The sequence below is a fragment of the Arachis ipaensis genome, chromosome B9, assembly GCF_059453495.1.
Source record: "Arachis ipaensis isolate K30076 ecotype BB chromosome B9, ASM5945349v1, whole genome shotgun sequence".
Lineage (NCBI taxonomy): Eukaryota > Viridiplantae > Streptophyta > Magnoliopsida > Fabales > Fabaceae > Arachis > Arachis ipaensis.
Window position 1 is genome coordinate 68,161,611 of NC_142444.1, and position 12,408 is coordinate 68,174,018.

The window sequence follows — 12,408 nt, forward strand, 5'->3', positions numbered from 1 at the left end:
AATCAATAACCAAGTCAGCAACAAAATTCTACAATAAGTCAAGGACAGAAACCAGCAATAAACTGAACAATAAACTGAGCAATAAACTGAACAATAAATCAATAACCAGCAATACCAAATTATCAAGAATAAACTGAACAAAACCTGATAATCTGAACAAAACCTGAACAATAAACTGATAACCCTAAACTGAACAATAAATTAGCAAGACCAAATTACCAACAATAAACTGAATAGATGGTAAACAGCAATACCAACAATAACCCTAAACTGAATAAACTGAACAATAACCAGCAATACCAACAATGCATCAGTAAAGATTACCTGAATAGATGGCTCGGGCTCCATATTCACTTGAATCGGTGACTGGGTAGGAGACTGGGAGGTGCTGTCTTAATCGTGGGTGACCCTAAACCCAGAACCCAGAAACACTGCTGGGTGGAGGTGGCGAGGTCGGAGGTCCTGTGTTGATCGTCGCCCGTCAGTGCTGTCTGCTGTGCTGCCCTGTGGCTGTTGGGTCAGTGGGTGACTAGGTGGTGGCGAGCCAGGCGAGGTGCTGTGTTGAGCTGGGTCTTCGTCTTCGTGGTGCACCGGCGGTGGGGGATCTGCTCTCTTCGGCGGTGGGATTTGGAGGAAAGCTTCGAGACTCAAGGACGTGGGTGGCTCAGGCTGGCTCCGTGGCTGGGTGAGTGGGTGCGCAGGCCGCAGAGGGCGAGATATGGTGGCTCAGGCTGGCTCCGATCTGGGATTTGGGGGTTAGGTTTCCATGGGGGATTTGGGGAGGGACGGAGTCACGCAGCAGTAGCACACCACTAGGACTCGTTTGGGGGATGGGGGTCTAGGGGGTGGGTAGGTAGTTTTTAATTTTTAGGGTTTTTTGTAGAACCGGTTTGGTTCGGTTCGGTTAGGATTTTGGTGGTAATAACAAAAAACCGAACCGAATCGCAAGAAAACAGCAAAACAACATTTTTTTGGTTTTTTCAGTTTTTGGTTAGTTCGGTTTTCAGTTTTTTCGGTTCGGTTCTTCGGTTTAGTTCGGTCCGGATCGGTTTTGAACACCCCTACATACCCATTAGTATTCCCATATACATAAGTCATTAGTATTAAGTTGGCCAGACTTAATACCATGAGGAATGCAACGGTTGACTAACAGCATTAATCAATAGACAATCATGCATCTAAAACTTAAACTCGCGATTAGGACAAGTCCTATCGCATGACAGACACTCAGAGTATGTAGTGAAGCATAGTCAGTCCATTTTCAAGGCTCTAACAGGGACGAACTGCTCTGATACTATAATGTAACACCCTAACTTTCAGCACGTCATGATCGTACCAAAAGTGAGGCATTACTGACATGTTTTCTATATTTACTATTTAATATTGAGCCTTTAGTTCAATTTCGCATTTCAATTTTTAAGAAAAAGCCAAAAAGTTTTGTTTCTATTAATTAAAATTATATCAAAGATCTCCAAGTAATACTTGTAAGAACCGCAACTAATCAACCGGTTAATTAAGTGATTAATTGCCCAAATTAGATTCCGAACAAGTTAGAGTGAGAATTTGAGGATTTAATGACGATTTTTGGACTCAGTAGGTCTTTCTGAGTCAGAAAATGTGTTTTCTGCGAAAAATTGTGAAAAATTGCTAACCGGCAGTTGAACTGATTGAACCGGTTCAAGTCTGTCCGGTACCGCACGAGAAAAAGTAAAAACTGTCAAAAACATTAGAAAAACATTCGAAATGGAAAACCGGGCGTTAATTTTAAAGGTTTGGCTTGAAGTTGGGCCAAACGGGCTAAAAACGCTAATGGGTTGGACCGGGCCCAAGTTGGGCCCAAGCCCAAGATATAAAAGGCTCATTTAATGAACCCATCTCATCACAACACACTAACAAACACACACACCTAGCTAAAGGGGAAAGGGAAGAAGTGAAACCCTTGAACACTATTTATTTCAATCTTCCAAAGCTCATATCTTGAGATAGAGAGCTCCGATCGCCGCACCGTTTGTGGCTACGCGTTCCTCGTGAAGAGCTCTACAAAACCCATATAAGAAACTGGAGAAGTAATCACGAAATCCTTTCTATTCTTCTCTCCAAAATTTCGGTTCATAGGGTTTGTGATTAAGTGAGTTTTTGTGATTTTGGATATTTAGGTTTGCTCTAATCCTTGCTTGGCCTTGAATTTTTGCTATTAAATCTATCAGAAAAGGTAAGAGCCACTAAACCCTTGTGAATTTATATTTAATTGGAATCCTAGGTTGATTTGAGGTGATTTATATGCATATAGTTTGATTGTTGTGGCTTTGGAAGCTATTGGAACTTAATTGTGCTTATTGGAGTGGAATTAAAAGCTTGGATTGTGGTTGGGAGCTTGTTTGTGCTAAATTGGAGTTTTGGTGCATATAGGGAATCAGTCAAGGTATGATTTCGGTTTCCTCTATGTAGTATATAATATTCATGGACACTTAGGCTAGTGACCTATAGGATAGGTTGGATTTATATGGTTGTTGATGATAGTTGGTTGAAGTTGTATGCTAAATTAATTTTGTTTTGTTGGAAAATGACGATATTGAGTTGAGATGTTTGATGATTTGAATGATTGTATGTGGTGGGATATTGATATAAGTATGAATAAAATTGATGATGAGAATTGATAGGAATAAATTGATGGTTGGTAAATGTGTTGGTGAAACAATTGAGCTTAGTGTCACATATTTTGTGTTTGATGATTGAGAATGGTGCAATGTGATTTAAAAGAGTAGATTGTGCTAGAAATGGAAGTTTGGTATTGATCTAGTTGGATGTGGCTTGTGAATTTGGTAAATTTGGGTACATGTGAAATTGGGTAAAAAAAGGAATTTTGGTGAAACTTTGTTCGATCATAACTTATGTCTCGGTTTTCAAAATTGATTGAATTTTGATTAGAATTAAAGATCTTTAAAAACCCTTTAAATCGATATAAACTTTGTAAAAATTGGGATTCTGTAGAGGAAGTTATGATCATTCAAAGTTTGTGTTAAAAATCTGAAATTCTGCTAAGTTGCAGAATTTCAGGATTTCTGATATGTGCGGGCGCACACCCTTGTGCGGACGCACACCCTGCAAAAATTTTGATTTGTGCGGATGCACACACCTGTGCGCACGCACAGGCAGGGAAATGCGTTCTGTTTGCAGTGCTAGCACAGCTTGTGCGCGCACATATCTAAGGAAGAATTTCAACCTGTGCGGACGCACACGTTGGGAAGGCCAGTCTGTTGGGGGCGCTGGCACAGGTTGTGCGAGTGAACAGATTTTGAAAGTTTTGGTACCTGTACGTACGCACACCCTTGTGCGTACGCACACTTTTAAAATTTTCCTGGGCGTGCACACGCACACCCCTGTGCGGATGCACACGCCCTGTTTCTCAAATTTTGCTTTGTTTTCAACTATTCTACCTCCCCAACAAGGTTGTAAGCTTCTATAACACCTTTTTAAGACTTTTGGGCATATTTTTAGAAACTTGAAAATAGGAAAGGATTTTAAGGGTCTCAGACGATATTATTTGGAAAAATTTAGAAAACGGAGGCCTAGGTTTCTGGAGTACTGAAGGTGGTTTAATATTAGGTGGTGAATGGTTAATGTATGAGATGAGGATTAAGGAACTGTTGAGTTCAGAACTGAAATGTGAATGAACAGTGGTTGAAAAGAGTCGAGGGCTCTGAATGAAGTGATGGATCCATCTTGTATTGAAAATGTTTTGAAAACCACTGCACTACTTTTCATTGAGATTATGAGACGCTATGCGCCCGGCAGGGGCCAAGGTTGGATCCCGCCTGTCGAGGTAGCGATGCCGGCGTAAGGGATGTGGTTTGTCCCACTTGCGCTTAGATGTGAAGCCAGTGGCAATAGATCTCGCTCGCATCCCTTCGGATCATCAGAGCGTACAGGCGCAAAACCCTGCATAGTGATCCGAGCACTATATCTCAGGGGTTCCCACACCATGAATCCGAAGGGCAACATCTCCATGGTGATATATCAGGTTGGCAGTTGAACCGACAATGTGATATCACAGCCAGTAGGGCAGGCATTCATCATATGCATTTCCTATCTGTTTGCATGCTTTGACTATTTGAAATGGTTCTCCTATTTGTATAACATGCATATTTGCTATTTGAATTATTGCCTTATATGGTTCTACTTGTGTCTTACTTGCATTGTATATTACCTGTGTTTTCTACTGGGATTGAGGAGGTTCGGAAGGCGGTGGCGATGGGATCGCATGGAGGATCGGTTGGTGAAGGCTGTGGGACAGCGGTGCTTGATTAGAGTAGAAATCCCTAAGATAGATTACCCAGTTTATTTAAGTTAATGTTGTTCTAATTATGCTTATTTGTTTTAGTATGCTTAAGTTTGAATCTTGTGATGGATATGGAGCTTAGGATTGTCTTTGGCGTCCCAGGGTCTTATATCCTACATCACTGGGCACTGTGACCATACTGAGAACCTCCGGTTCTCATACCATATTTCTGTTGTGTTTTTCAAATGCAGGTCGCAACCCACCTCGGTGAGTTGCTTTGGATGGTGACAGAAGCGGAGAATCTTGGATTCTTTTGGAGTCTTTTTGGTTTATCTTGTTTATACATCTCTCTTTTGTATTTTGTCTTTTCCTAGAGGCTTGTATTATGAGAAAAAAAACTTGCATAAGCTGTTTTTAAACTGTCAGGTTTCTATAGGGATCTGTATACTTGTATATGGCTAGCCGGCTTAAACTCTACGAGCCGTGGCTAGTTTCCTATGATATTATATACTTATCTTTTGTTGTATCTTATCGGTTTCTTGTGCCTTAAGCTAGTAGCTTCGTTAGTATGTTTTGCGCTTTTGAAATCCAAAACTTTGAGCTATATCTTTTATCGGGCTTCTAGATTATACTATTCCTTCTATATATATTATGTATGAGCTTAGAACTGTCGTAATCTCTGATTAACCTTGGCTTTACGATGCGAGGTAAAGTTTAGGCTAATTAGGGTGTTACAATACTAGTCACATAGTTATTAAGAATAATAAATATCATACAAAAGAATTCAAATGAAACTCAGATACAACTCCTATCCCTCTGTATAAAATAAAATCTTAACTAACAAAGGCGAGAGAATTCTAGGAAAGCGACTCAACACATAAACTTAACCCAAATAAGACTAATAATCGCCCGCAGCTTCAAATTGAGTCTTCGAATCTGTGTCACTGAAAGGGTGGAAGATTTTGGGGTGAGAACAAACCACGCGTTCTCAATAGGGAATAGGAATGTCGTAAGAGTAATGAAATAAAATACAAATAATTAACTTTACTCAATAAAACTATATTTTTATCAAACCTTTTGAAAATACTTTTTACTATTACTTTATATAATTAATTACCCTCTTTAAATTTTTGAACTTAAGACAGATCTCAATCACAACCTCAGTTCTCAGTCACCTAAATACACAAACTAATAGCACAGGAAACAGATCAATACACAAACAACTAGCAATAAGATAAACAGCACAATCACAGAGAGACAAGATAAGTAAACACAATCAAATGCAAATGTGCAAACAATGATGATGCATGTCTAGTCCTATCGCAGGTAATAAGCTCATTTGTCGATTTCGACCCGCACCCGACGCAATCCGACTCGCAAGTCAGATAAGGCATTCCAGCGGCATATCCTCTGCAAGTTTCTACTTCTTGCAGGCGTTGAATCTCCAGCTGAAGTATGCCGAAACATGACCTCTGCAAGTACTTGCAGGCGCTGATTCTCCAGCTGAAGCATGTGCCACTTTCTCCTGGAAGCCATTCCATACACACGGGCATCCCCGCACAATCATTCACACATAAAGTCCATGGCCTCCAGTGAGCGTTACGTATCGCCGTCCTCACTGAGCCGTCTCTATTGTGTCAAGTGAGCGTTACGTATCGCCGTCCTCACTAGACACTTGGCACTAAGGCCCAACAACACTCAATATCTTTTCAGTCACTACTCTCTGCTCTTCTATGGTAGAGGTCCCTTTACTTAATAAACTGGATTCAAGTCATTTTTATTTAAAACCAACACCTCTCTTTATAACCTTTCCAAACCTTCGAAACTACTTTACTTACAACAAGTTCTTCTTTCAAACAAAAATCAGTTCTTTCTTAACCATAATTTTTCCAACCCAACTTCAAAACCATTTCAGATTTAAACCTCTTTAAAAGCATCATTTATTAAATAAATCTCACGGTAGGGTCTCGAGACTTTATGGAGGACGACAATCAAACTCAAAATATAAAGTCTTTCTTAATAAATCAAACCCAAACGTAAATATTTTTTTAATAAATTAAAAGCCAAATAATGCAATTTTTCAAGTCCAACATTTTACTAAATATTTCAAACAAAGTCTTAAGTTTCATAATAAAATTTCGACAGCATCTCTCCTAAAACTCGGATGTTGCCACCCTTTTCGGGTCCTAACCGAACTATTCTCAACCTCTTTTCAAACATTTCCAAAATCAGAAATCATTTTCAAATTTCAATTCAATACCAACAAATCAAACCGACTTTCCAACTCAACAATCAGAATTCTTAGCATTCCTAAACAATCAAGAAATCAAATATATATTCATCACATTCAGTCACAAATGCAATTTAAACTTATCATTCAGTCATTCCAAACAATCATAAATTATTTGCAAATATCCACTAGATTTTCATGGCATTCATAAATTAAAACAGTTAATTTCAACATGAAATCCCCTACCTTCGTACGAAATCATAATCAATGAAAATTTTGGAGAAGCTTTCTGACCGAGCTGTTGAAGAAGAAAACGTCAGAAGTCGTCTGTGCCTCCTAGAACTCCAATTGGGTGAACTCAAAGGGAGGAGGAGTTATGTCATCACCAATTTTTATTGGACAAAAATAACGCCAACATGTAGAGAAAAAGAATACGAACACTTTTATCAGATTAGATTTTTAATTGGAGTTACGAATCTCAAGAAATCGAATGCCAAAAGTTTGTGGCTTTTATGAAAACTCTCTTCTCTCACTCACGGTCTCTCCCTCTCTTTTTCCTCTTTGGTCCGGCTGAATGAAATACAAAAAATAAAGTGGTGATAATGTGGTGGCAAGGGAGAGGGTATGTGTTCTTTTATATATATATATAAAACCACATTTCAATTTCTTTCTTTTGCTTTTATATTGGCTTCCAGCTAAGAATGAATACACGTTTTGTATATATATATATATAATACATATGAACAAAGTTTAAAAATCTCTTTCTTCATTCCGTTAAAGGCTTCGGCCAGTTTCTACTTTTTTTTTTCCACTTCAATAATAATAATAATAATAACAATAATAATAATAATAACAATAAAAATTAATTTAATTTTTATCTAATCAAAATATTTTTTGATAAATAATTTAAATTTAATAAAATAAATAATAATTAAATTAAACTTCAATAATCATAAAATTCTATTTAATTATTTTTGTTGAAAATAATTTTCTTAAAAAAAATGACATCTCAATATAATATATAGTTAATCATTTAATGTCTAAAAATTTGGAGTCTTATACAAATCATATGAAATAATTAATTATAAAAATTACACAAAAATATTAATTAACTTAACTCCAAATATTAATAAAACTAATTTGATTACTCTTAATAAATTAGTTTACAAAATAAAGAGTTCAAATTAATAATAAATCATAGCTTATTCATAATAGAAATCACTTAAATTAAACTATACAATTCTTTTTTATTTTTAAATTACTAAAATTATACAAAATATTCCTTTATAATAAAATTACTTAAGAATATTAATTGATTTAAAATGAATTTATCTCTAAATCTCATTAATTATTTCTAATAAAATAATTTCTAAAATTATGAAGTTTAAACTTAATAAGATAAAATCACAATTTATTCATATTTAGATTTTTAAAAATACGAGATGTTACAAAATATATTAACTTAATAGCTATAATTAATGACTATAATAAATATATAATTATATTTGTAAACGCCACTAAAATCGGTAAATAATTAGTTAATAAATTAAATTTTGATTAGGAGAGCTAAAAATGCAAAACTAATATCAAAATAGAATAGAGCTCGTCGAAACGAGAATTTTGATACCAATTTCAAAAATTTGGTCCAAAATCGGACCGAAAAGGCCAAACCAGTTGGATCGGAGCCCAAACTGAGCCCGTGGGTCCAACTAGACCCATAATTAAAAAGAAGCAGCAGCTTCTTCTCTTTCATTTGCAACCAACGAAGCAAACAGAAAGGGGGAGAGGAGAAGAACCCTAACCCTCATCCAACCTTCAAACCACCGTATCTCTCTCGTTTGAGCTCCGATTGCCACACCGTTTGCGGCCACGCGTCCAGCGCGTCGAGCTCTACCTTTCTATTTGAAAAATTTCACTGGTAAGTCTCATATTTGGTTCAGAATCTCTATCCCTCTTTCTTTGGTAAAATTGAAAACCTATAGTGAAATCTTGTCCAATTTTTGTGTTCTAGGTTCAAGTTAGCTTTCGGGACTTATGGGCTCAAGCTATTGAGCATATGGGTATGGTAAGGACACCCTAAAACTAGCTTAATCTTGTATTTATAATGAAAAAACTGAAATTAGAACATGTATATGTATTAGGTGTAGATTAAGTGGGTATATATGCATTGGAATTGAATTAAGAGTACTTGGAGGCTTGTTGGTGGTCAAGGCTTGTTTTGGGGCTATTTTGATTGAGCTTGGAGGGGCTGTGATTTGTGTTGAGAGGCTGCCTTGGGTGAAACTAAGTGATCGGCCAAGGTATGATTTAAGTTTCGCACGTTTAATATTTACGGTGTTGTGAAAACTTAGGTTAGAGAAACCATAGGATAAGTTGAATTTGTTAATGGCCTTTAATGAGTAGCTTTGTAATGTTGTTAGTATAAATTATTGATGAACATATATTGAAATTATGAGGTATTGAGGTTATTAATTTTATGCTCTTGGACTTGGTTATGATGGCTTGTGTGGGTGTTGATATAGATTGATGGTTATGGTTGGCGTTTGCTATTAAAAAGTTGTTATATGAGTTGATGGATTGATGTGTGTGTGAGGGCTGATGATTGCATTAATGAATTGGTAATGTGTTGATGGAATATTGTGTATGAAGGGTTGATATTTCATATATGTACATGTGATATATGCTAAATGCAAGTTGAGATTATGGCTCATTGGATTGGTTAAAAGTAGCTTGAAATGGTTGTTGATGAGGTAGAAATGGATATGTTAGCAAATGCATGTTTGATAGGTAAGGAATTTTGAATGTGGTGAAAATGAGATTTGGAAGTGTTTTGGTAAAAAGTGATTTTGGGTGAACTTTGAAGGTCCATAATTTTCTCCTCAAATTTCGGATTGAGTTGTGATTTGTTGCAAATAAAAGATGGTTTTAAGAGCTTTTGATTGATATTCATTTTGTGAAAAATGGAATTTCGTAGAGAAAGTTATGGACGTTGCAAGTTTGGTGTATAAAGCTGTGTTGCAGGGTGGCAAACTGGTTGCAGAATGCTTTCTGGGCATTCTGCCCATTTTTCAAAAAATGCCCATCCATGCATACGCGTGGCTCACGCGTGTGTGCACATTCACGCGTACGCATGACTCACGCGTACGCGTGACTTGATGTACGCTCCACGCATGCGCGTGGCCTATGCATACGCGTGGATGCTGCCTGCTGCAAAAACCGATTTTGACTGTTTTTAAACCAATTTACCACTTCTAAACCTCTATTTTCTTCCCTTAAAGCTTAAAGTATGGTTTTAGGTATAGTGAATAAAAGAAGTTAGGAAAACAAGATATCTTGAGGATGAAGAAAGTTGTAAATGGTGGCTTTTATGAAGAAAATAAGTATGTTAACGAAGTTTAATGCTAAGGCTTGATAAATGATGATGTATTAATAATGAAATTGCCATGGCTTATGAATAATGATATCTGAGATACGAGTTTTTCTGGGTAAAAATCGTGGCTCGCCACCACGTGTTCCAAGTTGAATCTCGATACTCTGTTAACCCTACGTCGTAAGGGTGACCGGGCATGTATAAATTCTCGGGTATGAATAGCCCCCATTGAGTGATTATATGATGAATGAATGTAAACTCTATGCATAAACTCTTGGGGATGCGCAACGGGGAATAGTCTAAGGTTTTCGGACTTGTCGGGTTGGCTGGATAACCGAAAGATGGGCTCCATCAGCCATAGGATAGGCATATATCATATGCATTTGTTTATTTTGATTGCTATGCATTTTCTGGGTTTGCCTATTTGATATATATCACCTGCTACCTGTTATACTTGCTATTTGTACTATCTGCTCATTACTTGTGCGTGAACCTGTTTGGTTGCTTGTTTTTGTTGCATTATGGATGATGGAGGAATGGAGGAAATGGAGAAACGATTTGGTGTCAGGTTAGGACTGAAATTGAGTAAGTTAGGTAGATTTAGAACACCTACCCCTATTTATGGCTTCTGTTTAGTAATTAAGTTGGATAACTGAATAACGGAGTTCTAGGATTGCCTATGGCATTCTCAGGACCTTATTTATTATACGCGTGGCACTTTTACTATGCTGAGAACCTCTGGTTCTCATTCCATATTGTATTGTTGTTTTTCAGATGCAGGTTGAGAGGCTCCTCGCTAGGCGTCTGGATCTTGGGAAGCGAAGTAGTCCTTAGGTGTATTTTGGTTTTCTGTTTGTATATATGTATATATGTATCTAGCTTACTCTCCAAGTAACTTATGTATGCTGCTCCTCTTAGAGGTTGAGGGAGAGATAGGAGTTTACTTTGGTATTTTGGTGTATTTTGGGGATACTTATGTATGTTTATATGTATATATATATCCTCCGGCCAGCCTTAGCTTCGCAGGCTGAGTTAGGGGCTAGTTATACTGTTTCCTTAGCTTTCCTTTATTCTTTTGCTTATCTTTCATGTTCCTATTAGGTTTCTTAGCACACAAGTAATCCTTTCCGTTGAGCGTTGCGCTTTTCATTTTGCGATTTTTGTTTACCATTTTGTCTCAAGGCTCCTAGTATATTACTCTCTTCTCTATTATGTATTTATTTTGCTACTTAGAGGTTCGTAACACTACACTACCTCTGTTCTACGACTTAAGAGTAAAATTTTGTGTAGTAGGGTGTTACAATATTACTTGTTAATCATTTTAATTATTAATTTAGTATTAATTAAAATTTTATTTTTTATTTTAAAGTAGATCAAACATATCATTATTACTATTAAATAAATTTATAATTATAATTAATAATATTTTACGTAACCATAACACTCTCCATAATTATTATTATTCTTATTGTATTATTATTTGTATGAATGTATTATTATTTAAAAGAAAATTATTATATATTAATTAAATTATTCACAAATCATGCATGATCAAAATTATTTATTTTATTATATATTTTAAAAATGATAATTAATTAGTCTAATTTTTTTATTAGACACAATCAATTAACGTACAAGTCTATATATTTAATTATAATTTATAAAAATTACCGTGATTCAATCATAACTTTTCTTATAAAGTTAAAGATTTTTTCAATATTAATAAAAAAGAATGTATAATAATACAAATATATATTATGTTTAATCAATTGATATTTTTTTATTGTTAATCGCATTTTTTTTGTATTTTTTTTTGAGTTGGATAAAAAAGTTAATATAAATAATGTTTAAATTTTATTTAATACAAGATCAAAGACATTAATTTGTTACATATTATGTTTTTTTTTAAATTAATCCGATTATTTTGTGAATTTTTTTGTTTTATTCTTTTATTTAGTGTTTACATAAAATAAAAAAAAATATATGAGATTAAACATATCGAATAATATTTTTAATTAAATAAATCTTAGATATAAATAAAAAAATTAATATTTTTTGTGCATCTCACGAGTACATACATTAATATTATTTTACAACAGGTTGTATTCTAGCACCAAGTATGCTGATATGTTGTATTTTGATGTTAGTATGCTTGCCTCTCTCTTCTGCTTCTTATTTCTAAAAGGTGTCAATTTTAAATAATTATATTTGTTAGCATTTAATAATTAATTATGGTAAAATTTGTCAATAATCATAATATTTTATATCATATCTTTTTAATAATTATAATACTTATTTTTTATATCTACATGAATATTATATATAAAGTGTTTTATTTACCATTAATGAGTGTAAGTTCTAAAGTCAAATTTTTTTTTTGAATTTTCTTTGCTTTATTAACTATTTTATAAATGAGATCTGCTACATATACAAGTCTTTTTGGTATATAAGTTTATATAAGTTGGCCCAAACCCAACAAAAACGAGCTTCGGTTTAAATTGCGTGTAAACACGCGCTTCCCTAACTCTT

General features: G+C 35.1%; 1 long non-coding RNA gene across 1 annotated transcript; it reads left to right on the plus strand.

Moving 5' to 3' along the window:
- The first annotated feature begins 8,279 nt into the window (after positions 1-8,279).
- Positions 8,280-10,717, plus strand: LOC107616840 (uncharacterized). The gene is made up of 3 exons (XR_015899327.1): positions 8,280-8,427; positions 8,521-8,809; positions 10,654-10,717. It is a non-coding gene; the product is annotated as an uncharacterized LOC107616840 (long non-coding RNA).
- Positions 10,718-12,408: the final 1,691 nt, after the last annotated feature.